This window comes from Chroicocephalus ridibundus, chromosome Z (assembly GCF_963924245.1).
Source record: "Chroicocephalus ridibundus chromosome Z, bChrRid1.1, whole genome shotgun sequence".
Lineage (NCBI taxonomy): Eukaryota > Metazoa > Chordata > Aves > Charadriiformes > Laridae > Chroicocephalus > Chroicocephalus ridibundus.
In genome coordinates, this window is record NC_086316.1 from 32,288,996 (window position 1) to 32,315,458 (window position 26,463).

Here is a 26,463-nt window from a genome sequence, read left to right on the forward strand (position 1 = left end):
TCCATGGCCGGCAGGGCGGGCGCGGGGGGCGGTGCGGTGCGCAGGGGGCGGTCGGCGGGCGGGGCGGCGGGCAGCACCATGCGGCCGCGGCTCCCCGCCCTCCCGCTCCGGCTCTGCGCGGCGGCGGCGGCGGCTTCCGCGGGGCGGCCGGGGGGAGGCGAGCCGCCGCCGCTGCCCTCCGCATGGAGCCGCGGCCGCCCGGCGCCACCGCCGCCGCGCTGCGGGGGGCGTCCGCGGCGCCGGGGGCGGCGGGCGGCGGCGGCGGCGGCGGCGGGGCGCCCTGCGGGGGATGTGGTGAGTGACGGCGGCGCCGCGGTGTGTGTGTGCGTGTGTGTGTGCGTGTGTGTGTGTGCGTGTGCGTGTACGTGTGCGCGCCCCGGCGGGGCAGCCCGCCGCCAGGCCGCTTCTCCCGGCCCCGGGGCGGCGGGTCCCCGCCGGGCGCCCCGAGCCAGACAGCGTCCGGCTGCCCGGTCCCCGCGGGGCGCTGTCCGCGGTGCTGAGCGCGGCGGCGGCGAGCGCGGCGTCTCCGCGGCGCGTCTGGAGGCACGGCGGGCGGCGCGGAGAGGCGCGCAGGGAAGGAGGGTTTCCTTCCCTGGATCCCGCCTTGCGGTGTAGCACCGGTGCTGCCTCGGCGGGAGCAGGATGGTGGCTGGGCTCGGGATGGAAATGTCTGGCCGAGCCGTGCTCGGTCCGCCCCGCAGGGTTTGTGATCCGGTCGTGGCGGAAAGCGGCTGGCAGATGAGACCATGAGTAATCGGCTAGAACACAGGGTAACACAAACACAACTCGGGGCAGCCGTCCGGAACTGGCTGGGGGTTTCAGTTTGCATTACTAGGCAGTATCTGCTCAACATCTGGTTGCAACAGACAAGATAAAGTAGCTCCGTGGCACCCTGCAGTTTTGCAAATGAAAACTGCATAGACTCTGGTTTTGCTGTGCATTATCTTAAATGAATTTGAGGTCAGCTGAAGATTAGCTGCTTTATTCTTGCATTTTCTTAGTCTCGAGCCACTACATCATGACTAACACTGATTGTTAGGGAACAATGCATCCTTACTCCTGGGAGTAAATCCATTTCTTATAGTGGAAACTTCTCTAAATGTAAAAGAAGTAGTAGCTATATGCTTCTTTTCAAGCCTTTTCTTCTTGCAGCCAGTGTTAAGCTTCGTTTTCCTGCAGCAGCTAAACATTCTCCTTCATTATTCTGCAGCATTTCTTATAACAAATATTCTTCATTTGCATAAATAATGAGCTGCAGTGTTGCATTTTTGGCACTGTCTTAATCTTTGAAGCTTTAAAAATATCCTTTCTCTGAGCTGCTCTCTGTGTGTCTGTAGGTGTGAGGAAGCCATGCTTTTGCATTCGGTTATCCACAGGTCTTAGCTCCTAGATACTCACTTGGACTTCGTGGGAACTGAACTCTGCAAGCATTTTGCTTTAAATGTATGGCACTTGGAAGCATGGGTTTTTTTCTGAAGTTGAAAGGAATCTGCCTGTTTGAAAGGTAATCAGTACTGTTTACCACAGGCTACCAGATACAGGCTGAGAGGAGTTAAACTGTGTGATCGTGTGGCTATTGATAATCAGACAGGTTAGCCATGGGCAAGGACGATTCCTCAGCTGCACAGAAGCTGGCAAAATGTATTTCTAAAGGTGAAGGTTCTGTCTACAGAATGAAAGCCTGCATAGGTGCTCAGGCCTGTCTAAGTGGGACTCCATGAAAATCTTGGGTTTGGGGGAGTCACAGCTAGTAAAATCTACACTCCCTTCAATGCCTACCCAAATTCCTTTGTGGTTCAGTGTGTTTCACTTGCTGGTGTGTCCCAGCTTATAAGTCATATCTCATGCTTGTTGACTTTGGCCTCTGCTTTTCTGATTCATGATACTAGACCAACTTATAAATTTATCACTGAGATGAGAACAGGTCATTTTGCTTGAGTTTATTTTGAAGAAAATGTTGCTACTTCATTGGTTGCTTCTTTTGAGACTGTGGGAGAGGAAAAAAGAGCAATTCAAGAACGTAATGAGCTGCCTCACATTCATGACTTTTCCTTCCCTCTTTTCTCTGCTCATGTAAGTGCTTCTGCTGGCTTTAAACAGACCTCACCGTGGACATAAATTTTCTCCACTGTTTTGAAGGCAGAGCTGTCCTTTATGAAGGTTTAGGATTGTAGGTGTTCTGCTGGCATGATTAATCATGCGAATAATCCTAGGGGCTTCCATGCTGAACTGCTCACGTGACTAATGAGAAGAAATATACAACACCTGTGTAGAAACCCACAGAACCAGATCGATTGGGAGGCAAAGCCTCAGCAGAGATCATCTTTTGTCATTCAGCTGGCTTTCCTCAGCTCTGTGCAGAAGACAAAGTGGGGCACTCAATGTAAGGCTACTTATTGCTCATGCCGGACCCCTGTATCCTCCCATAAATTCTCCAGGGCTGTAAAATGCTTTCCACGCTGCAGCTGCAGAAGGGCCAGGAGAGCACTGTCCCACAGCTGGCAGAAGAGGGCTCTGATGTAAGGAAGAGCGGTGTACTTGTTCAATCATGCTTGCTGTCCATCCCAGATGTTCTTATTACAAGTACTCCACCCCCTCTTGCAATGTGTTTTACTGTCTTCAAGTGCCAGTTATAATAGGCAGAAGTTAAGTATCCGGTGTGTTTGAATGGACCAGCTTTGCAGTTGCGGATGCTAGTTTTATAGATGGCTGTTTCCTTACACAGTTGAAGACATGGCCAGTTGGCAAGCCAGGGGTTGTGTGGTGTTTGATTTGACCACAGGCAGGCACTTTAACTGTTTTTTCACTTCTTGAGATTGCCACAAAGCAATATAATGAAGTTAGTAACAGCTTAAATATATTTATCTAGGCACATTTTTTTTTCAAAAATGTGTTTGTACTAATGAAAATTTGTTTAAATGGACTCACCAGGGTGCTTAAAATCCATTTAGTCTAATGAGAAATTAAACTTTATTTTTATATAATATGCCTGTGATATGCAGAACATGTGAAAAGTGTTTTTCATGCCTATTCATCAAGTCAAACTGCCTGTAGATGTTTAAGAGATTTCTCCTAAATGTAAGAAACTTAAAAAATGCATTTGAAGTTGTATATTTGAAGTCCTTTGCCTGCACCAAGGATTCTATTTTTGTCTTTATTCAGTAGCTTGCACACTGGCAATTCTGAGGGATGTTACAGGCCTCCTCTGTAGCCATCCAGCCCCTGGATTTGGGTGCTAACTCATTTTGGTTTGGTCAGCAGCTCTGTCTACAGTCACATTTCTCCCTGATGTACAGATGTTTCTAATCAAGTGGATAGGGAAGGAATAAAAAAGTTTATTCTAAACTTTAAACACGTTGTCAGCTCACTCTTTGAATAGCGGCACGATTTCACTGTCACTTTCACAACTGCGCTGAAATTCAGGGGAGGGAGCAAACTTGAAACCTCCTTTAAATACTTGACTCTCTTTCATACTTACGGTTTGTAGTTTTTCCCAGTACTACTGAAAATAAACTCCATCGATAGTTCATTTTAAATGGTTTTATCTATAAACATCAGTTTGAGGCTAGCTAAGACTGATTAATGTGTCTCTTTCAAAGAAAAGATGTGCCACTCTCTGAAAATACTTATTTAGAGTTCATGTGCTCTGCATGCCTAGCTGACTTGACGTTGTATAGGCTGAATGTATTTCTCTTTCATTCTCATATATACATATTTAAAGCTGTATAAATCCTATGTTTAGAGCAGGAACAGATTTTATATATTTGTATATGTTCAATATATATATTTATATGAAATCTGTCCATGTAAATCAGGCATATGCAGTGTGGAGGCATGACTGATATCTCTTCAGAATACTCTGTTATTTTCCATGTTTACAAGAGGGTTCTGGTTTTGTGATCTGAAAGCAATCCACCCCAGTTAGGAATATCTGAAATTATTTCTTTGTTTTTCGTGGATAATACTTCTTGTTGGGATAAGCACACTGCTGAAGGTATGGACATTGATCCTGATCGAACATCCTTCCTGGGTAACCCTTCTGGGATTTCATCTGTGTTGTTGCCTCAACAGCTGCTTGAATTGTGGGGGTTTTCTCCTTTTCCCTTTTGCTTGCAGGGAGTTAGCTGCCTGTCACTAGCTCTGTCTGCCAAGTCAGAGGGTAGTCTTCCTACCTGGCTTCTGCAGGCTGGATTTTGCAGCCATCCCAGTCTGCCCATTAGTCATTCTTTTTTAAGACAGAGAGACTCATCCTAACAGCTGAATTTTTGAGGTGCTAAAGGGCTCCTTCAAAATGCAGCACTCACCTTTTCTGCTTGCCTGGGGCCCGATCCTGTGCCCTTGAAGCAGATGGAAATTTTGATATTGCCTCTGGTGCCTGTAGAGTCTACGCTGTGACAGGCACCTTGCGTTGATGGGGGGGACACACACGACAACTTCCTCCCCACCACCCCTCCCCTTAATTTACTACTGTTTCAATTTACGTGCTAGAAATAACAAGGGTGCATGACCTTCCTTTCTCCATGCACACACACATCTATATTCAATGTTTTGACTGGGATGGCTCACGTCAGGAAGGTGAGCAGAACTTGCCTCTGTTTTTTCCTCATGTGCTAGTCTCACTGCCCAGGTGCTTCCATGCGCGTTGCCAGCAGCAGCAACAATTGCAAGTATGGACAGTTTTCTTCCAAAATAGTACTGGTGATTAATCATCTTGGAATATCTGCTTTGCAAGATGCAATTCGTAATACATGTAAATATGAAATGTGGTGATTTAAATCTTTGCAGTGGAAAGAAAATCAAGAAACATGGATTAAATAATTATTTTTGGATAACCTGGAAACTGTTCCGCCCATTTGTATACCTAGGCATGTGTGTATCTATAATTTGGATAAGGGTTGCATTCTAATGCTTGTAAGTGATGCGTTTTGATTGCATTCTGGTAGCAGTTGTAACTATTTGTTTGATTATGAGCATTTCTTTTGTCCACAATTAGATATGTATTCTATGATTGTGTAATGCTCTGGAATAGCATAGGTATATTGCTGCTTTCATGCCAAGATCATCTTCAGCAATGAGATGCGTATCTAAATAGAATGCATCATGGTCATTACCTTAATAAAATGTGAGTCATGCACACCAGCACTTTCATTCTTAAAATAGTTCCGTAAACTAGTATATGAGTTTATCGATAGATAGAGCACACTGTGGAAGGCAAATCTGTTGCTGTATACACAAATAGTCTCCAGAATTTTCCCTGAAGCTCTGTGCTTAATCTAGCACTTTATGCATGAGCTTACTAATGAACGTTTTAAGCACGCTTGCACGATGTATGTCTTCACCAAATTTTAACTAAAACTATAAATATTCAATTATTGCAAAGTCTATTCTGATTTAACGAAGTTTTAGAATCAAAATGAGACTGTTAGCTAAAGATACCAGCTTGTTCTGGAGGGTAGACAGAAAGCCTGACTGCTTTACAGGGAACTCTGTATGTGATGGTCCTGTAGCTGTTGAGAAAAGGTAGTAACTGATAACACAAATTGCTCCAAAACCAGCATCCAAGCTAAAGTCTCTGAGTAGCAATTTATGACTCAGAAAAACTTTCACGTGTTATCTTGAAAAATGTATGCATGCTCTGGGGAAATAAAAGGGAAAGTTGAAACTGTACGAGCTGTCAACCCCACATCATGCGTGTCCATGCAGGGGATCATCAGCAGGTGAGCCAGAAGGAATTTGAGAAGCATTTAATCTGTGGCATGCTAGGGTATCTCCATGTTTCAAGGGGATTTTCTCACTTGCAGGGAAGAAGGAGCCACTTCAGGGACGCATAAGGAACATTGGAAAATGTCAAACTCTGACAAAGACATGTCTGCTTTTCTGCATACACCAGGCCTCTCAGGCATTTAGCCAAGCTAAATTCCTGATGAAATAAAAAACCTGAAATCATCAGTGTAAATTAGTTCATATATTTTCTATAACATTCTGAAAATATTTCCCTAATATTTATTTTTTACATACAGAGGTTTAAAAAGGAACATTGAAAAAGCCATAATCTCTACATAGTACTGCATCTTTTTCTTGTCATGCTATCAAGTCATTTACGGCAACAGTCAAAATTAATTTATAATCCACCTGCTTTCTGACAAGAGCAGTTGTCATTTTTTTAGCAGTTATCTGTATGTACATGTTTGCCCTTTCTTTGTGTGAAAGAGCATTTGCGAGCTGAGCAGAGGGAGGGAATGTGATTCATAACAGGTGAATAGGAACTCAATTAGGTTTTGTTACAGCTGTCCAAAACATTCACTATTTCTTGTGAGGGCAGGCCGCATACATGATGACTGCATTCTTCTTTCTTCTCAGCTTTCATGTTTGCCAGCTCACTGTACGAGGCTGATGGAGAACAGTTAATTCTACTGTACTTCTCCTGTATTGGAGCATGTATAACCATGGGAAACATACCAACCCCAGAGAGCAAATACATTTTGATTCCTTCCATCAGTGAACATCATCTGCAATCAAACACATTTTCACAGAATCAGCTGGCAGTTAGAATTTTTCAGTATTGTTTTTTAAAAACAGCATTTATGTTTGTAGTGATTTTTTTTGTTAATTATTTTGAAGTGCTGAGTTTTATGACCAGCTGCTCTCAAGCATTGTTGCTTAAGAATCCAATACTGCATATTCTGGGAACAAATGATGGGTATAAAACCAACCTTGTAGTTCCTCCAGGGTATCTTACGGGCACATGTTGCTTCCATTGTCCTAGAGGCAGGTGACTTCTTCCACTTTGTGTATGAAAGTGGAAGATTGGCAATTTCTGCTGGCCCCTTTGGGCCTCTTTCTGCATTACCGCCACCTTTTGCCAATGTTTTTGAGTTAGGGGAGAGCAAGCTCTGTAAAGAATTGTGCTGTTGAACAGGCATTGTTTCACAATGTGCTGATGATTTTTTATTTTTGCTGGTGGTGGAAGAATAATAGTGGTAGCACATCGTTGCTAGTTTTCAGCAAATGCTTTCTGTTGATGGCGGAGATTAACGCTGCAGTGCCTGTTGTTTGATCTGCAGTGCTGAAATCAAAAGCTTTGCCACAGCTGCTTCAGCCGGCAGCGAGGCAGGGCCCTTGGCGACCTTCGGCAGGATCTAGTCTCTGTGCATCACTGGCCGAGAGCAGACGTTTATGAGCACAGGTCATTGGCTTATTTATGACAGCTGGTTGTTGCCCATGGTCCCCTGCAGGTCGCGCATGTTTAAACTTAATCAGAGAGAACTCCTGCCCTTTCTTTTGCTTCTTACCCAAGTGTTTTGCTGAGCCCTGCATGTGATTAGGGAGGTTTTAACTGTTGTTTTCTGTTAGATGCATCAATTGTGTTGTGTCAGAAACCTAAAGCACCATAAGCAAGTTGATCCTAAACATTTTGGATAAAACCGGTTATCTGATAGGGTTTTGGAAGTACCCAAAATTCTGGTTTACGTTAGAATGTGTTTCTGTACTGAAGTCAGTGGCAAAACTTGCATTGACTTTCACTAACACAAGAACAGCCCCTGAAGCTATTGTTGTCCAGCCTAAATTGCATCGGAAAGTGGTTTGGCACTTTGGGATATTTCAGTGAATATTCGAAAATAATATTTCTCCCTTGACATCTGGTAAATTGCATAGCTGAAAGTTTCAGTATGTGTGTGTACTCTAATAGGAAGCACTTTGGTATTTGCTTTTAAAGCAGATTTTTTTGGCCCTCTTCTACGCATTTGAATACACATCCTTCTAAACAGTAGCAATGCTTTAGAAGAGTAATCAAGATAAGGTGGAATATTAATGAAATGCAAATTTTCTTTAGTAGAGATGTGATAACTTCCTATTAACAGTGAGATGAAGATTACAGTGGAAATTAGTACATGCTGAAATTACTGTAGTTGACGATCAATTCTTTTTGAGATTCCTTTTATCATACAGTTTGAATTCAAAACAAAACACAATGAAGTTTATTTAGGGAGTATTTTCCAGTTGAAGAGAAGATTTTTGACAAGGTTGAAGTTTTAAACTCTCAGGTGATTAATATTTTTTTCAAAAACCACAATTAGATAAGAAAAGAAAGCCTTCCAAGAGGTGATTCGATTTTTGCTGAAGATTAAGGCACTGGTATCAAGCTTGTAAATACATATTTCAAAAGATTCTGGGGACAAATTTAAGTAGGCATAGATCTGAGCAAAAGTATCAACATTTGAGAACAAAGATACATCCTAAACACAGAAGAAAACAGAAGCTTTTCCAGGTATCTTTTCCAAACATTTTTGCTGAGAACTTCAAAACTGACGAATGGGTATGGATGTCTGGACATTTGAATCTTTTTAGTTTGTCCAGTTTCCTGTTAAGAAGTTGTAGTATAGGGTGAGTGGTACTTAGGTGTCTTTGAAAATCTACCTATTTTTGCTAAAGGAATGAAACCCAGGAATGGTCTGCAGGTCCACTGGCTGTGCCACATATACTTGTTATGAGCATCTTGACTTCCAGGTAATTTATTGCTACAACACATTGTATGATTCACGTAGGTTTCTGATGAGTAGCTGGTACTGAATTTGTGACACTCACTCTTCTTCAGCAAGACTTGCTGTGTCATGGAGGACGTTGTAGAAGATAGACACCTCTTCCTCCCCACCCCTCAGTGACTGTGGATATACCTTCAATAAAACCAGAAAGCACATAAAACCTAAGTATCTTAAGTCCTTAAGAAGTATTTTAGCACTTCTTTCTTCCTGATACATAGAAACAGCATGCAGTGGCTTGATGGATGCTATGCAGTTGAGTAATCTCTGTTCAGATGGAGTGAGTTTTTGTCCAATTGTGGTAAATGAGAGTTTTGTCTCTGGCTTGGAGCCAGATTTTCAATCCTTTAATTTACTCGGGATTTTCTTTTGGCAGGACAAGATGTTCTGCTATGTCTGTGAAAGTGTCTTACTTTATTGACAAGTTATGAAGGTCAAGAGAAACATTCAGTTAGGTTTGTATTCAGAGACATCTTCAGAAGATGAATAGCAAGGGAGCCAAGGGAATAGAAGTAGTCCATTTACAAATGCAAATTAAATTTAAACCTTCTTCAGATTTTTAACTGTAACTGGCTATGCTTTTCATTTTCAATACTGACCTCTTTTCATGTATAATTCCTGTTCTAGGAGGCTAATTTTGTACTTGCTTCTGAAAATGTTGTCCAGACATGGAATGATGAATAATCTCTTTGCAGGTGCAGGCAGGGTCGATACTTTTGCTCCTGTTGGTGATTTACAGTTGTGATTTTGAACACTAATGCTTCTGATTAGATCCAGTGACTTTGAGATTTAAATACTTATGGAAAGCTCTATTCATGGTCTAATGCTGTCTCAACTGCACATGCTTTTCTAACTCCAGATCTCAGGAGATCTCTCAGATAAAAAAATATGGTGTCATCTTTTAATTTCACTGTTACAGGGAGTTCAGAAGTTTCTTCCATACCTCAGAGTTGACATTGTTCCTTAAACTGACATTATAAGGTAGTTACTTAGAGTAGACATTTATAAAAGAAAAAAAGATCCCAATAAGAAGACAATACTTTTTTTTAAACTTCCTTTATTTTTCAGAGGCATTTGCTATTTCTGCGTCTCTCAAGATGTTCAATATTTGTGTTAATAATACAGAATAACTATTGACTGCTGTATTGTGGTATTGATTTCATAAATCCCTTTGAAATTAATCTATCTAACTTTTAGACATTACTCTGGACACTAAAAAGGCTCTCCTGACCATGCTCCCATGTGTAACCACCTTTTGTCTCTCTTAATTAAAGCTTTCTATCTTTACAGTTTCTCTCAACAAATTAATCTGCCATAGTATTTTAATGTCAGGTGAACTTTAAAATGATGATGTATCTCCACTACTTCTCACTTTTGTTTTTCTCAGCATGAGTCTAACAGAAAGGATCGTGTTCCTGTATTTAGAGGCACGTTTCTTTTCAGATTTTTTTTCATGTTTTTTCAATGGCAAAACATTGACGCTTTAAACAATTTTTTATTTCCAATATTTATTGCAAAGCTTGCAGCATTTTATTTTTCTGAATGCCATATAATGTTTAGTAACCTGGCTATCAGATAATTACAACAATCCATGTTACATACAGAGAACTATGCAGAAGATTGCATAGAAAACAGTTTATCTGCCCCATGTTATTTAACATAGGCAAAACATAGGCAAACTATACTAGTTTTATTAAATATGATGCATTTGCTGAAACACTGATCTGTTGGTATAGAACTAGAAGAAACATGTAGAGCTTTCATTTATGTGGAAGAATAATATTGATTGATAACTACGATAGCTGCTATGTAAGTAGATGTTTGTGGAGCTTAGTTTCTCTTTATATATAGGACAGTTTCTCTGTAGCTCAAGGTCAATATTACAATTTTTTGTTTGCTTGTTTCTTCAGATTGCAATTTTCAAATTGATTTTAGGTCCATTTTCCTTAAATGTATGCTAGTTTCCTTTCGTATATTTTGTGACAGGATGTTGTTGTCTTATGGATCTATAGTTTTGGTCTTTTTCATAGAAGAATAAAATATCTTAGTTTGTTCTTTTTGCTTTGTGGATAGCGCCTGCTTTAGTGTAGTGTGTTGGATTTCTTTCCTCAAGTGTAGGTCAGAAAGGCCTTCTGCTTTAGTAAGTTGAAGACTTCATTGTCCCTGAAAGTGGACAGGCCATGGTCTGTTGGTCTTCATCCTCCCCAACAAAGGCACTGGTTTTTTGAAGTTACTTTGGTGTTCGAGATGTCTATGTTTACTTGTCATTGGATTTCATTCACTGTTTGCTCTAAGGTCACGTTGGTGGGTGAATTTGGGGGGTGTGTGTTTTTACACACTGCTGTCATTGTTATCCTGAAATGTGAATAATGGCCCTTTTCAATATGCCACCATCATCTGTGTCAGCTTAAGTCACAGTTGCACGTGCAGAGGTACATTAGTCTACTTACTTTTAAAATCTTTCACAATTCAGTTTCAAATTGAGAGAAATACTGGCAAAGTGTGTCCAGGCAATTTTCACAGAGAGATCACACTGGAGATGTTGATGAGAATCTGTTTTGGTTTGAAGGTGAATGGTATTGGTTTTACTTTCATACCCATGCATCCTCTACTACCTAGAGGTTTCACCTGCTGTGAAACAGAAAATTTGAGATCAAAGTATTTTAGAAATCCACATGAAGTAGGATGCCAGTCTTTGTAAAATTAGATAATAGCTTTTTATTGGCTTGGTGTTCTGAAACAGTCATCTGGAAGAAGCCATGAAAACACTTGGGCTTTTCACTTGAACTTTCAAGGTCTTCAGTAGTTTATGGACACCTTAAGGTTGTGCCTAGTCAAGGAGAGTGGTACTTTGGCTTGAGTCACGCAAAGAGTCATAAGGAAAAACTAATAAAAGAGTCAGATAATTTCTCAAAATACGTATCAGGAAACTCAAACTCTTAATTAGCCTGGAGAAGAAAAGCAAATAAGTTATGACAAAAAATACCCATCAAATACTTGAAACAGGATGTTAGTGTTCAAGACACAGGAGAACAGACATGAAGTACCTGGGAAAAGAAAAGAACCCACTGAGCAGCAGTGTGGCCCAGCTGTTACAGCCAGATAGCGGGGGACTTAACATATGCTGTTGCACTTCTCTGCATTGCAACACCCCCCTATTTTCCTGGACTGGTCCATTATTACCATTTAGAAGACGGGAACTAACAGTACTGCTTTCATTTGTCTTTCTGAAGTGCTTGGCTATAATGGTAAGGAACATACACTGACATAAATCTTTGCGGTAGGAAAAAACTTCTGAACCTGCCTCTGGCTGCACCACCTGTGAACTTGCTCTCAGCTTCAAGGGTGACTTCTAGCTTCATGCTGGACAACACATCAGAGACCTGTCAGGAAAAAGTAGTAAGGAGGAACACCCATCTGTAACTGTGAGCACCAGAGAGTCCAGGAATTAAGGTGTCCTTGGGGTACTGAAATGGCTTCTTGATCTGCAGTGGTGTTGGCTAGTCATTCCCAGCGTCTCTTCCCTCACCTCCCCAGAGCAGCTGTCTTGCTTTGCTACACCTCAGCCAGTTGCTCTGTTCTTCTATTGTGCTGGGGAGCACCTGGGGAATGATACCACTTGTATTTGGGGAGAAGAAACTAAACTGCTAATACTGGGTGTTCTCTTTGCTGAGCAACTTGATTTTTTTTTTAGTGAAACTTGCTGGGGCATCCAAAGATGAGCACCTTTGACAATATCATATGGGCACTAGCTCCATATGGATGACCCTTAGAGAAAGAGGTCTAAATACTTTCGACAGGGGCGTATAAATCAAAATGGCTTTTGTTTCCACTGAAAATATGTGTGAGGGTCTGTGATAGCTAAAGACAAACCAAGAAACTCTCCTGATTTTCAGATGAGCAAATGTGGTATGTTGGAATCCCACAGCTAAAGGAAAAAAAGCTCTCCAGTGTCATTTTTTGGGAAGAAGCCTCATGCTTTAATTGTCTTGATGATTAGTCGTACTCAGGGAAATGAGTCAAAAGGATCTTACTGAGTGGAAAAATAATGAAGAAACAGAGATATGGAAAAGAGACTTCCTGCAAATTCCTTTCCTTTGCATCAGTTTATTAATGGTCAGCACCAGTATTGCAACCTTGAAATACAAACTTTTAGCAGCAATATAGAGAAGTCTTTTGTGTTTTTGTTCTCCTAACAGTGTTGCTTTTCTCCTAATAATTTTTCAGCTCTGTAAATCTGAATTCCACAACACTGTCTGGCCAAGAAATGTGTTGTGTCATATAGGCCTTAATAGCACTGATAGCAAAAGGATGGTTTGTAATAACAAAGAGGTGCTAGATCAGGCCTGCCTTAGCCCTGACATATCTTTTGACCACCAGTAACTCTAACGGAGATATACCCACACTGTCAGACTCTAACTTCCTTAGTTTTTAAACACCATCAGCATTTTCCATGGCAACTCAGTTTTTCTGCTGCAAATTCCTATGGATGACTAATTAATTGTTAGTTTATGTAATTTCCCCGCTATAACTGTCTTAATATAGTGTTCTAATATGACCTATTGTTCCCTCTTGTTTAATTCTATTAATTTGCTCTACTTTGAAAGCGGGTTACAATGCAGCAAATGCCATGAACAGCAATAGCTAAATCTTTTCCTCAGCAGTTGCTATATCCCTGCAGGCATTTTTCTTAACATTTTTGTTCAGTTTGAAGCCACTTCTATTCAGGTTATAATTCATAGCTTGGTGTTGAAGGTATAGCTCAGAGACACTCAGTTAATGAAAGACATACTTCTGGCAAGCAAATGTCCCTGTATTTTCCAGAGAAGCCTTTGAAGGATACAATAAGTAGGAAGCAAATTATTTTTTTAACAGGTCGCATGTTTTAAGTGTGTCCTAAAAATGAGAAATGTCTACATATAGACAACAAGTTATTACAGTTGTAGTCAACAGCATGTCTGATAATATGATACTATTGCTTTTTGTAGGACCAAAGAAGATTTCTTGTGAACTCAGGGGTAATAAACTGCTCTTTCAGCAGTGCTTTTAACAGCACACATCTTAATTGTAAAGCAAACTGTGAATAACACTGATCTGCAAAGTGTGGAGTAGTTTTCTGTCACTTCAGACTCTGATTACTGTAAAATACTTGACTACCCTTTGGACAACCATGTTATATTGTTAAGATGCTGCACAGGGGAGAAAATGCACAGACACCCAAATGAATAACTCTTCTTCACTACTCTTAAACTCTAACATGCTGGAACTGGGACACACAATTTTTGCTAATCCTTGTAGAAAAGAAGATGAATGCATAATAATGGTAAAATTTTAAATCACCGCATCAAAGTCTGAGCGCCTGCCCAAGCTCTGAGAGTGCATGAGTAGCAGGGAGGTACCAGGAGAGCACAACTTACCTCTCTTTTCAGGAAAAGCTACATGAACAGACCAGGGCTTTTGCCACCTTGCTTGCAGACACATTTCCTGCTGTCCCTGCCATCTGTGATGATGGCCAGTAACCCCACCACAATGACACACCTTGTGTTGGGTTTCATGTTAAAGGCGCTACTCATAAGCTTCCTTGGGCAAATGCAGTTCTTCTATTTGACACACGTTTCAACCCCATATGTTCAAAGATTGTGAGTTATTTCTCAGGAAGAAAAATTCAATTTTCTGACTCAGTATAAAAAATATTTAACTGTCTCTTACTTTTGAACTTCCCTAGACTGTGTTTTCGTGATTGTTTTAAGATGTTTTAATTAAAAGATAGGCTGAGATTCTAGTGTAAACCTATAAACACAAGACCTGATGCATTAAAGCAAACAGATTAAAATTTCTGGCACTCACAGTAAGACAGAGAGGTGTCAAAACTGATTCCTTTTTTAAGACACTCTAAAAAGACAAGCAGAAGGGAAAGGTGAGATTTCTGCTAAGATTAGAGCATTATTTCTGCTAAGAAAGGCTGCTGCCTGTGTACAGTTAAAAGCAATAAACACCTGCAAAATACAACTCTACTTTACTCTAGATATCTAGCCCATCACTTCAGGACTAAAGGATGTAAAGAAAATATTAAACGTGATGACTTAGGGTACTTTGACAAGTTGGCTAAAGCTTTCCTCATGTAAACAATGCTGTGGAAGCAGAGCGCAGCTGTGGAGTCAGTCCATCCATCCCCAAGCAGTGAATTTCCATACGTTTGCTTTCAAGAGTCTGGTTTCAGATTTTTGATATTTTGTCTTTAAAGGAAATGGAAAAATTTGGGTTCTTATTAAGCTGATTCAGCAACACGATACCTCATCCGGCCTTATAAGTGGTTATGTGTTATAAGTGTCCTTATCTGTGGTTTCTTTAATAATAAAGAAATGCTTTATTATTTAGAATAATAATGACAATAAACTAGAGCAACAACAGTGTCTGCCTTTCTTAATTCTTTTTAGACTAATTGGATGATATCAACTTCAATCTGGCAGACTAGGATGTGAGAGTAATTTTTGAAAAGAGGAGACTGAATAGTAGGCTTGAATTTAAGTGGTTTTTAACCTTACAATGTATATCATCATTACTTTGTGTTTCTGGCACATCATCTAAAGCGTTGGAATGATTCCTATTTTCTGCTTTAAAAAAAAACAACCCCAAACACCATTATGTTTACCTGCCCTAAGATAATTCAAAGCTTTGCTCCAGTTGTTTCAAAACTACCACAAACGTGTTGCTTTGCCAGTTAAAATATATGTTGTGTCAGAGTTTTATCTTACAAGGCAGTGGGGTCTTTGCTGTGGTCCGGCTAAACACTTAAATACCTGCACCATGTTGGCAACTTGGATGCACAAATGTAAGCGCACATTTAAATACTCTATGAATCATAGCACAGTGCTCTGCAGGACCGGACTCTTAATACACAAGTACATTTTGCAGAGAGCATTAGCATCACACAGAGGGTACATAGGCACAGGCAGCTGTGTGAAGATGTCAGCTTTGGCTTTGAAAAGGCATGTATAAAAATTGACATGTTTGCCTGCAGTATCTGAACGCCAGTTGTTTATTAGACATCTGTGATCGCTTTTGAGCTGGAGGGGAAACAATGGCTCCGAAGTCGATGGCAAAACTTGCTTAAGTCAGCATTTCACCTGAAGTGTCTTAAGCAGTCTGCTCAGGCTCTGCTTTTTACCCTCACACTACAAGCTCTGTCTTCACCGGGGAATTAGTAAGCAACTTTTGTGGAATGACTTTGAAATTTCTCCTTGTGCAGCAAAAACTGTGGCTATTTTTTGAGCCAAATAAATAATTCACAGGGAATAATTCATTAACTGAGTTCATCCTCTTATTTTCTTTTGTATGTATTCCTCACATTTGCAGTAATGGGTAGCTGTGAATTGAATGAAAGCGAGCCCCTCTGAGTTTTAAGTGTCATGCGTTCACTAGGTAACACTTTGACATTACAGCTGGAGGTGTTTTGTGCAAAGCACTGCTTTCACTGCTTTGCCTTCACCTAGTTTCTACTATTCCATGTAGGAGACAAATATCTTCCTCATTGGAGAAATCCGTAAGCACGGGTACATGTAATAGTGTTTTTAGTGTGAAAATCTCAGTCAGCTATGTCATGCTTACACTGCAGTGAAGCCCTCACCTCCCAGCCCCTGATGAATACTAACTACTAAAGTCCTGCTGAAAACCACTTTCAAACAATCTGCAAAGTTAAATATATCTATGTAAATTTATTTGTTCTGTGCTTCCGTTTCCATGAAATATCCACTGTACTTTGAAATTCACTGCCTGTAAGTATTAGCAGCAATAAAACTAATCATTCCGGTATTCAGGGCAGCCCCAAAAGGGGAACAAGTGGTTTTTGAAGTAACTCCATTTCAGTTGGGTGAAAGACTCAAGGCAAAAAATTTAATCTGTTCCCTGTTTAATCTGGTGCCTGTCAGTCTGTGGGTCTGGCAGACTGTTTCCTACAGGTGGTTTGAGATCTTGTGGCTGAACTAGAATACACCCCAGCTAAACTCACAGGTTCCTCAGCTACTAGGGCTGCTTTTTCTGCACCTCCTCTAGTCTCATCATTTTTCTGCCACAGAATTCTTCATCTGGCAAGAGAAATTAAACTGACAGTAAGCAAGGAGCAGAGCTGGTTGCTGCCTCCAAAGTGCAAAGTGGAAAAGAAGTTAACATACATGCAGTGCTGTACTAGAGAAGACTCTTGTTGCCCTTGTTTGGTAGGAGCATAAAGGGGCAGGAGTCTTGCTTTTTACTAAATAATCACAGGAGAGGTAGGTAAGTGTTAACTTGAAATATATTTTCCCTCCCAGACCTCTTTGGTTACTATTATAGATGCTACACATCTACCCACTGTTCCTGCCATAAGGTCAAAGTTGGATCAATAGCTCTCCTGCAGTTGATGAAGTGTTGCTATCCAGGTGTTTTCCTGGAAGCACTAAAGCTCAATTCTGACTGATTGCTATCCTAACCGGTTTCCCATGTTTAAATGTAGCCTGCTGCTTCTCAAGACTCCAGATAGCTGAGTGGAGATGACACTGATGGACTGGACCTTTTATCGAGCAGGAAAGCTGCTGAAGTGAAGTCTCAAGCAAAAAAAGAAGGCCATCGCTGCTATATGGTGGCTTCTGCTAAAAAGAGGAGGGGAATGGAGTGATGCATGCAAAGGATATTTAATAAAAACTCACAACTTGCCTCTGCATCTTCAGCTAAGGAAGGAGGTGATTGAATGAAGAGTTCAGTGGGGATGCTCAAGAAGAGTTTGGCTTTCCATGTTGCCCTGCTCATAGAGTGCCAAGAAGTGCCTCAAGTTGTTATAAGGGGTGCAAATCAAACTGTACCTGATATGCCTGGACAGTGAGGCAGAAGTGACTGTGCTAGGACAGCACTTTGGCCGTACTCTTTCTAGCTCAGTTTAGCTCTCATTGCCAGCAGTCCTTCTCTTTGCTTTGTGAGCTTTGAGGAAGAGAGGGAGATGAACAGGCTCATATCCATGTCACTAGCTCGACACAGGAAATTGAGATTGGTGCAGTTTTGCCTCTGAAGACTGGGAAGGGATCTTCATGGTAGCTCCAACAACTAGCTCCAAAGGCAGGGTTTTATTTGGTCTGCTGCAGGGTGTGAAGCAGACAGACCCATGTACTGGGAAGAGTTACTCTCTCCTGCTCTCGGTTAAACAAAATTAACCTTCTCTAAGGAGTGAGTCTCCCCCTATGAGGCTGTGGGAAGCAGCTTTTTGTTAAAAAAAACAACTTTTGCTTACACCAGGGCCAAGTTTTTAGAAAGGGGAAAAAAGCGGTGTGTATGCCTTCCAATAAAATGAGTGACAGGAAACTTTCACATGTATAGGAAGCTCCTGCTGTTGCACAGCCGAGGCATTGCTGCTTTAACATTCACTGGCAAGAACACTGTTATTCCCTCCAGTCATCCCTTGCTTGTTCTTTTCTTGACAGCAGATGGGAAGCAGGACACAGAAGACACCCTGAAAAAGCACAATTACATCCTTATCTTTGCTTATCTTGATTTTTCTGCATCTTATTTCGTAATAGTTGATTGGTTGTGCTGTGTCAAGCAGATGCTTTAAAGAAATCTATTTATGGGAATGGTCTGTTTGCAGCTGGAAGTGGTTTACAATGGCAAATAAAAGGACTGTCTTCACTGAGACATGCAGCAGACAGGCCCAAGGTCACGCTAGTCAGATGGAAGACATTCTCGGTTAGTGATCACTGTGCTAGCACAGCCAGATTCACAGGATCACAGAATGGCTGAGGTTGGAAGGACCCTCTGAAGGTCATCTGGTCCAAACCCACTGCTCAAGCAGACCACCTAGAGCCGGTTGCCCAGGACCATGTCCAGACAGCTTTTGAGTATCTCCAAGGATGGAGACTCCGCAACCTCTCTGGGCAACCTGTGCCATTGCTCAGTCACCCTCATAGTAAAAACATGTTTCCCAGTGTTCAGGAGGAACCTCCTGTGTTTCAATTTGTATCTGAATTCCCAAATTAAGGCTTTCTTTCTCGGACTGATCCTGCTGGCCACAATTTACCTATAAGTAAGTGTAAGCACAAGTGTTTTGATGTACCTGCTTGTGCAGAAAGAATTGGTATCTTTTTTCTGTTTCGGTGAAAAAGAAGTTGAAAGAATTATCTGTTATGATAGAGCGAGGCAAGGGGAGGGAGGCCAGAGAGGCTTAGTAGGAAAAGGGTTGCTTCTCTGTATGGTTCAGTCCTTAACACCTCCAGGCTGACTGGGATTCATCTGATTCCTGTCAACTACACACCAGCAAGTGCTCCTCTTGGCATGAAACTCCCTTCCTACGGTGGGTTTTTTTCCTTATCTCCCAGGGGTGCATGTTTAGTTTGCACGCAATTTTGATATCGCATGTTTTTCTCCTGATGGTCTCAGAATAATAGGAAGAATATGCGCCAGACCCTAGAAGGTGAGAGCACAGGGTTTATGATTACAGTATGCAAGCCTCCTTCCCAAATTACACAAAATGTAGGGAAACTTTCTATGAGAGCAATACGTCCAATTTATCTGCAGAAATGCCAGCCAGACTCCCTCTCACCAGAACTGATATTGCCTGATACAGGACAATAGCAAACAGAAGTCCTCCACAGGGCAAATTTACAAAACCCTGAGGTACAACATCAACTTGGAAGAAGTAAAGCCTGTGTTAGTCTGCACGGTTTTCCAGGATTCAGGGATATCACCTCAGGAGGGCACACAACAGCCAAGGGCGTATGTATGCATCCTTCACAGCCTGACACAGACCTGCTGATCGTAGAGGTCACCAAAGGCAATTTCCTCATGATTTCTAATTCAAAGATACGGTCCCTGAATTAGTGGATAATGAGAACAAAATGACCCATTACTATGTGTCCATTCTGCCTCTGCTTCCCACCTGGCCACCTTTTAGCACAAAAATGGTGAAATTTCTCATGCATGCCATGGCCAGATGTGCTTGACCCAGACTGAGACAGTATTTGAAACTGGATTAATTTTTCCACTAGCATGAAACTTAAGTTAATATCACTTTTATATGAGGACTCAAAACACCACTGAACTTGAACGTTTTGATTAAATACAGGCTGACTTTCATTTTTGTCAAATACTTTTTCGAAATAATGAGCCTAGATATATAATTTGCCTCTAGATTTTAAGCATTTTAGAAACTGGAGAGTCTCAGATCTCCATTTTGGTTGAGGGCTAGCTCTGACCGAAGTAGTTCCCTTCAGAAGGCAACAGAAACAAAATTAATACTGATAAACAAGTTTCATAGAGAAAAGAGTAATATAAGCAGATGTCACTTTTTTTTTTTTTTCAGTTCTGCCTGGAAAAATAGCATACCATATAACAGCATCCTTAGTAACCTAAATTCTTCATTCTTTAATCAACCAGAGACTTGTTGTTTCATGGAAGAGAACCCAAATTACTTCCCTTTGCTGAGGAACGTCTTCTTATGCATACAATATATTAGAATAAGTTCAGTGTGCAGCTGGGCTGGCTTTTTGTTACAGAGTGGACTGTATGCCAAGATACTTTTGGCTGGATCATGGGAATATAGAGATGCCTGCAAGAGCATCTTTTTGGTCTTGCTATAAACACAAAAGCCTCTTCTTTTATCTGTGAACCAGGATTCTGGGAAGGGATGCCTTCTCTGTGTCAGTAAAAACATCTATTTTTCTCCATTCTTCTTCTGCTGAAGAACAGAGGGAGTCAAAATGGGAGCATGTTATAATGACAAAGTGGCCATGAAGGCTCCTCTTTTCAGTGTTGGCAGCAGCAGCAGCTGTTACTGCCTTTCTGAAAGACAAGATTTGTTATGGCAGCAGCCAATTACGCTGAAAACCTGTTGTCCTAAATTGGTTTGCTTAGCTAGGCAAAGGCAGAAATTGGTTAGAAGGAAAGGGAGTAAGAGGGATATGGCTACTCATTTATTTAGGTCACCTATTTTGTATAAAGACAGAGATAATGAGGCTGACTGTCATTTATGCCACTGGCAGGAATTACACGGGTGAGTGGGGCAGTTGGCACCCTGCCAGGACGAGCCCTTGCATCATACCTGGTCACCGACCAAAGCTCTCTGAGAATGAACTGCTTCCTCACAAATGGTGCATTATTTCCCAGTCATACCATTTGGCAGCCTTGCTGGGATTTCTTCTGTGTGCGGTGAAGGCTAATAAGGGAAGAAGCAGCTCTGCCTCTCAGAGAGTAGTAGGACGTAGTAGGACGTAAGGTTGTCTAGCCTCACAACCGTCCTCCCCATCACCTGTGGAGACAGTGGTGCCCCTGACACCATCTTACAGCTGTGTCTGACACACTGGCATTTCCTTGCTGACATGTAAAGAAGGTGCTGTGCTGTTGTGAAGAAGGCACTGACGTTGCAGCCATAACTGATGTTTCATGCTTGGAGGCCGCCTTCTGCGTATGGGGGCTTGAACACAGACTGAAGAAGAAAAATACTTCAGATGAATGTGGTAATGGAAGGCCCTTTGTTGTGAGCTATGCCAGATAATAGTAAATTTTCCATTTCCACAGCTGCCATCATAAGTCCATGATGCTACTGCAAAATAAAAAATGGTCAAGATAAATATAATTTTTTTGGAGTTCACTTCCTTCTGAACCTTCTAAAATTGAGCTGCTTTCTGTAATTTCTCTCTTAATTTGATGGCCTCCTGAAACACTGTTAGAAAAGAATGTTGGCTTTTTGTGTGTTTGCCTGTTTTAACAATGCCAGTTCATTTGGATGCCTGAGTTACACGTGTTTGCTGTTACACAGTGGTTAAAGAGTTCGTGGACAAATCTAGAAATTCAAATGCAGGTGACGTAGCACATCCCACTGATGGGCACTGTTTTTGTTGGCAGTTTTCATCCATGTTCAACATACTGCCTCTGCATGTCCCAAACAAGACTTGGATCTTGTTGGATTAGGTCTTTACAGATACACAGTATCTGCCAGTACACAGTTTGTGGTCTGACTAATGAGGAAAAAATGATGGAAATGAGGGAAAACTCATTTAACTATTTGTAAAGACAGGACTACAAACAGAAGATACTGTCATGCCTCCTGAATTTTATGTGACGTCCTTAATTGCTGGAGCACCCTGGTCCATGTGGACTGCTCACATGGCTGCATAGTAAGGTGATACGCTCCATCTCCTGAAGACCCTATTGGGTCTTGCTTGAAATGAAATGTTATTATTTTAAAGAAAGGAAAGTGGGCTGAGAGAACAAAGTGTAGCTTCCTTGGCCCCTTTCTTCATCTCAGAGTGGGTGAGCCGCATACGGTATTGCAAAGAGCTTTGGCAACACAAATTCTACCCAAGACAGTTTGGAATAAGACACAGTTGGATGCAGGTTTTCTGGCTGTATACCTTTCTGAAGAGCTATGTAATAATGATCATATTGTCCCATGTTTTGGAGCTCAGCGAGTCACTTACATAAATTCCACCTGGAGGTACATATTGCTTAATAGCTGAATTAATTTCTCTTCTCACTTTTAACAATATCAATGCTTTGTTTTTTATACTTCTTCTGAAAAGCAGCATGCCAGCAAAAGTTCTCAAAGAGGAAAGCACAGGAATATGGTCTTTAAAATACTTATCTTTGACAGCAACAGCTTATCATCATTTATTTGAACTATCAAACCTTTCCACAAGGCGCATGCTTCTTGCCCTGACTGCTTTATTGCTACTGCTGTCACTCAGCATTTATAAGGAGACGATTTTCTCGGCATTGCAGTACCTGCCTGAACTTTCTGAACCTGATCTTGTTACACCATGGTACTCTTTGCAGTGCTGAATATGAATGGCAGCCTTTTCAGAACCTGTGAAATATTTGGGTATCTATTTAAGGATTCTGTAACCTGCAGCATTAAGGGAAAGCAGTTTGATTTTAAGTAGAAAATGAAGAATGAAACCCAGTTTTTTCTTTACTGCCTTTCTATAGTGATATATAGATTGAAAAATCTGGTTTCCTTTTGGAATTGTCTGAAGTTTTTGTTATCTGTCTTGAAAATAAAGCCATTTCACTAGAACTGAGGGTTATTCATACACGAGGGGGCTGAATTAAAGCTAATAGACATATTTTATTCTTGTGTTACTCTGCCTCTGAGTGCTTGACTTTGCAAGCTTAATGCTCTTTAAAAGTAGGAGGTTGATGGGTGAAACTTGGTGCGCATACATGCATACACATGCAAAATGAGCAGTCTATGGTTCTAAAATCAGTGTCCCATTCCCTTGATCCAGAGGTGGTGTATGTAATTCACTAGGTATTTTTCTTCATCACTTATCAAAAAGTAGTATTCTGAATCCAACACCACTTCTTTTGTATTTGCATTGGTGGAACAGCAAAAGGAGGATGCTTGTGCCCAAAGCAGGCATTTCTAACAAGAAAACTTAGTTGGTGCTGTGTTGCTGTGAGTGGTACAGTTGCAAATCAGATGAGGGCTGCAGAAATAATTTATGCTTCAGGGAAAAAATGCTGACCTGAATCCTGCAGCTGGCTCTCCCAAACAAAAGTGTAGTTATTACAAGACCAAGATGAGAAAATAATTCCAGTGCAGTGTTGAAAGCTCATGTGTGTGTCTCAGACTTGCTGGCAGTTGTGCTCTTTGAGAAGGATTGAAGGAAACAGTCTAGTGCTGAGGTCACCTCATGGGTTTTTGCTGGGTAACCTCACCAGTGACAAGGATGGCATCTTCTTTTGGCAGCTCTATCCGTCTCTTATAACTGCCCTGCATACTGCTAAGGTCATGACTTCCAGAGTTAGACAGCTTCGGGTTGAGGAAGAGTGTTGAGAAATCAAGATTAGTGATATTCTTCTTATGAACTGGAGCTTGGTTAGTGATAGCCAGCAAAAAAAGGCAAGTTGCCTCTCAAGCTGGAAAGCAGATAATGTATTCTGGAGATTGTGGTGTGTCTCACATTTAATGAGTTAGTGAAGGAAAGAGATAGCCTCTGTACAAACTCTGCTGAGAACTCTCACCATTTGTGAACATTATTAATCCAAAGGGATCGAAGAAAATCTGGGTAGCCTTAAAGGTATGTCTACAGCTTACCTTAGAAAGTGTAACACGTGCCATGAATTTCCTCATTCCTTAAATATATTGATGGGGCTGTCTTGAACAGCCTTTGGAGAAAGGGTCATGGGCAGCTGGTTGAGGATACTTTCTCATTGTGCTGTTTGAAACTTCAAGGAAAACTCTTCAATGCCTCATAGTTTCAAGATGGACATGAAATAAAATGTTACTTAATCATATATGGAATACTGATCCACCCTCTTCTGAAGTGCCATGCCATCTGATACCTGTAACAAAAATCAAGGTGATGCATAAAGTTATTTGCTCTGTAAGAGGAAAGATGATGAACAAGGTATCCTCTACAAGAGAAGGTGCTTAAAGGTATGATTATTTAATTCTAATAATGAAGCAGTATGTGACTTTGGTCCCATGTTTATGCATTAATATCAAAGTCACTTCAGTTGCCTGTGAAATCGTCCTCAGTGAGACCCTTCTGAGGCTACTGATATATTAAACTAGGAAAGTTGTTATGAAAACTGGGCAAACTCTCCGTACGCAACATCATAACAGAGAACAATGAGGAGGAGATAACGTTAATGGCTATAAATGTAGATCAGATAAAAGAAAATATAGGTTTATGAAGCACATCGTGAAAATGGGAAATTTATTGCTTGGTGATAATAAGGTCAAATACGGTGTCTGGAATAAAAAAAAATGACAGAAGTGTTTTATGAGTACTAATAATATTTTAATGGTGTGGTCTAAAACAAGGATAACAATCTCCTGCTTCATGCTGTGATGGCTAAGGATAGAAGTACACTTCTCGTGCATGGTGCTAAAGAACAGACGTCTGTGCTATGGGATTTTTCCTCTATTTACTGACCTTTGTCAGTGACATTTATAGACAAAAAAAAAGTTGTTTTTTTGCTGAAGAACTGTTCCATTTCTATAATTTTAAAACTTTGTGTAACATGCTTATCAAGAAGGTGTTTGCGCAGGGCCCGTACTGTGAGCGTCTTTACTGTCCTGGACATCTGGTGGCACTGCCTATGAGGAGAATTGAACGGAGGTGCTGGGACAGAATTTGTTCTGAGGAGTAATTCTGGAAACTATTTCGGCTACAGTGCAGATGGCTGGACTTCTGTCCCACTTGCCTGCTGAACTGTGGTCCTGATCCCTCTGAGTGAGCAGAAAGTTCACTGCAAAGTGACTGCTAGTGTTATAGGAATGCGGACTTCAAAGCTCCCTCCCCTTATACAGCACTGCTGGTGCAGGCATCCTTGCCTTGTACTAGCGCCAGTCATAAGTCAACCACCACCCTTGTTCCCTCATCTGTAAATAACCCCAACAATCTAGCTGTTGCAGCATGGAGGTTAATCCTTTCCTTTGGCAAAGTTATGCTCATTTATGATCACGGGATCATAGAATAGTTTGGGTTGGAAGATACTGTTAATGGTCATCTACTCCAATTCCCCTTGCAATGACCAGCGACATCTTCAATTAGATCTGGTTGCCTAGAGCCCCATCCAACCTGACCTTGAATGTTTCCAGGGATGGCGCATCTACCACCTCTCTGGGCAGTTTGTTCCAGTGTTTCACCACCCTCAGCACAAAAAATTTCTTCCTTATATGTAGTCTGAATCTATCCTCTTTTAGTTTAAACCATTACCTCTTGTTCTGTTGAAATAGGCCCTACTAAAAAGTCTGTCCCCATCTTTCTGACAAGCCGCTTTAAGTATTGAAAGGTCACAATAAAGTCTCCCCAGAACCTTCTCTTGTCCAGCCTGAATAACCCCAACTCTCTCAGCCTGTCCTCATAGGAGAGGTGTTCCATCCCTCTGTCATCTCTGTGGCACTCCTCTGGACCCGCTCCAACAGGCCCATGTCCTTCCTGACTTGAGGGCTCCAGAGCTGAACGCAGTACTCCTGGTGGGGTCTCACCAGAGCAGAGTAGAGGGGCAGAATCACCTCTCTTGACCTACTGGCCATGCTTCTTTGATGCAGCCCTGGATGTAGTTGACTTTCTGGGCTGCGAGAGCACATTGTCAGCTCATGTCCAGGTTTTCATCCACCAGCACCTCCCAAGTCCTTGGCAGGGTTGCTCCCAATCCCTTCATCCCCTGGCCTCTGTTGATACCAGGGGTTGTCCCAAACCAGGTGCAATGCCTTGCACTTGGGCTTGTTGAACCTCATGAGGTTCATATGGGGCCACTTCTTGAGCTTGTCCAGGTCCCTGTGGATGACATCTCATCCCTCAGGTGTGTCAACAGCAACACTCAGCTTGGTGGTGTCTGCAAACTTGCTGAGGGTGCACTCAATAATGACTGTTTCTGTGGTGACTGCCTGAGAAATGCTAATTTTTGTGTCACCAGCTGTGGAAAGGGACTCTTTCACTTCCCTTTCTTCTTCCACCTCTTTTTCACTGTAGAGTGAGGCTGCCCTTTACTGAGCTCTGTCCATGGGATGATAGAAATTTAGAGAATGGGTATAATGCAGTGAGACTGGTTGGTAGAACTGAACTGCTGTTGCATCTTGATTGTATACTAGTCTCACCCCATGACAGAAGATTGCCTTGTCGATGCAAAAATAAAACCAGTTTTCAGCCTGACTGGCAGAACCAGAACAGCCCTCCCTGGACTCACGTTTGAGCACATGTTAGGTGCATGCCAATTTCTGGGCAGCTTTGCTGCTATAGCTTTAAAGCAGAGCAGTATTTTTCCCAGCCTACAAGTATAATGTGGGTGATGCTAAGGCAAAGCACATTCTTCTCCATGCCCTCATTTGGTCAGGAAGGGCCACGCTGATTCCAGCTGAGGGTCTGTTAAAAACAATACGGAGATGTTCAGGCTTGCTAGATCTGTGCATGCTGCTGATAAAAGCATAGGAAGGAATGCTGTGGCCTGCATG

The 26,463-nt window shown here is 41.6% G+C and overlaps 1 protein-coding gene across 1 annotated transcript in view; it reads left to right on the forward strand.

Moving 5' to 3' along the window:
* The first annotated feature begins 275 nt into the window (after positions 1-275).
* NRG1 (neuregulin 1) overlaps positions 276-26,463 on the forward strand; it is a 477,064-nt gene continuing 450,876 nt past the window's right edge. Inside the window, exon 1 of the mRNA XM_063319577.1 lies at positions 276-294. The gene's annotated coding sequence lies outside the window, so the exon portion shown is untranslated. The remainder of the gene's footprint in view (positions 295-26,463) is intronic.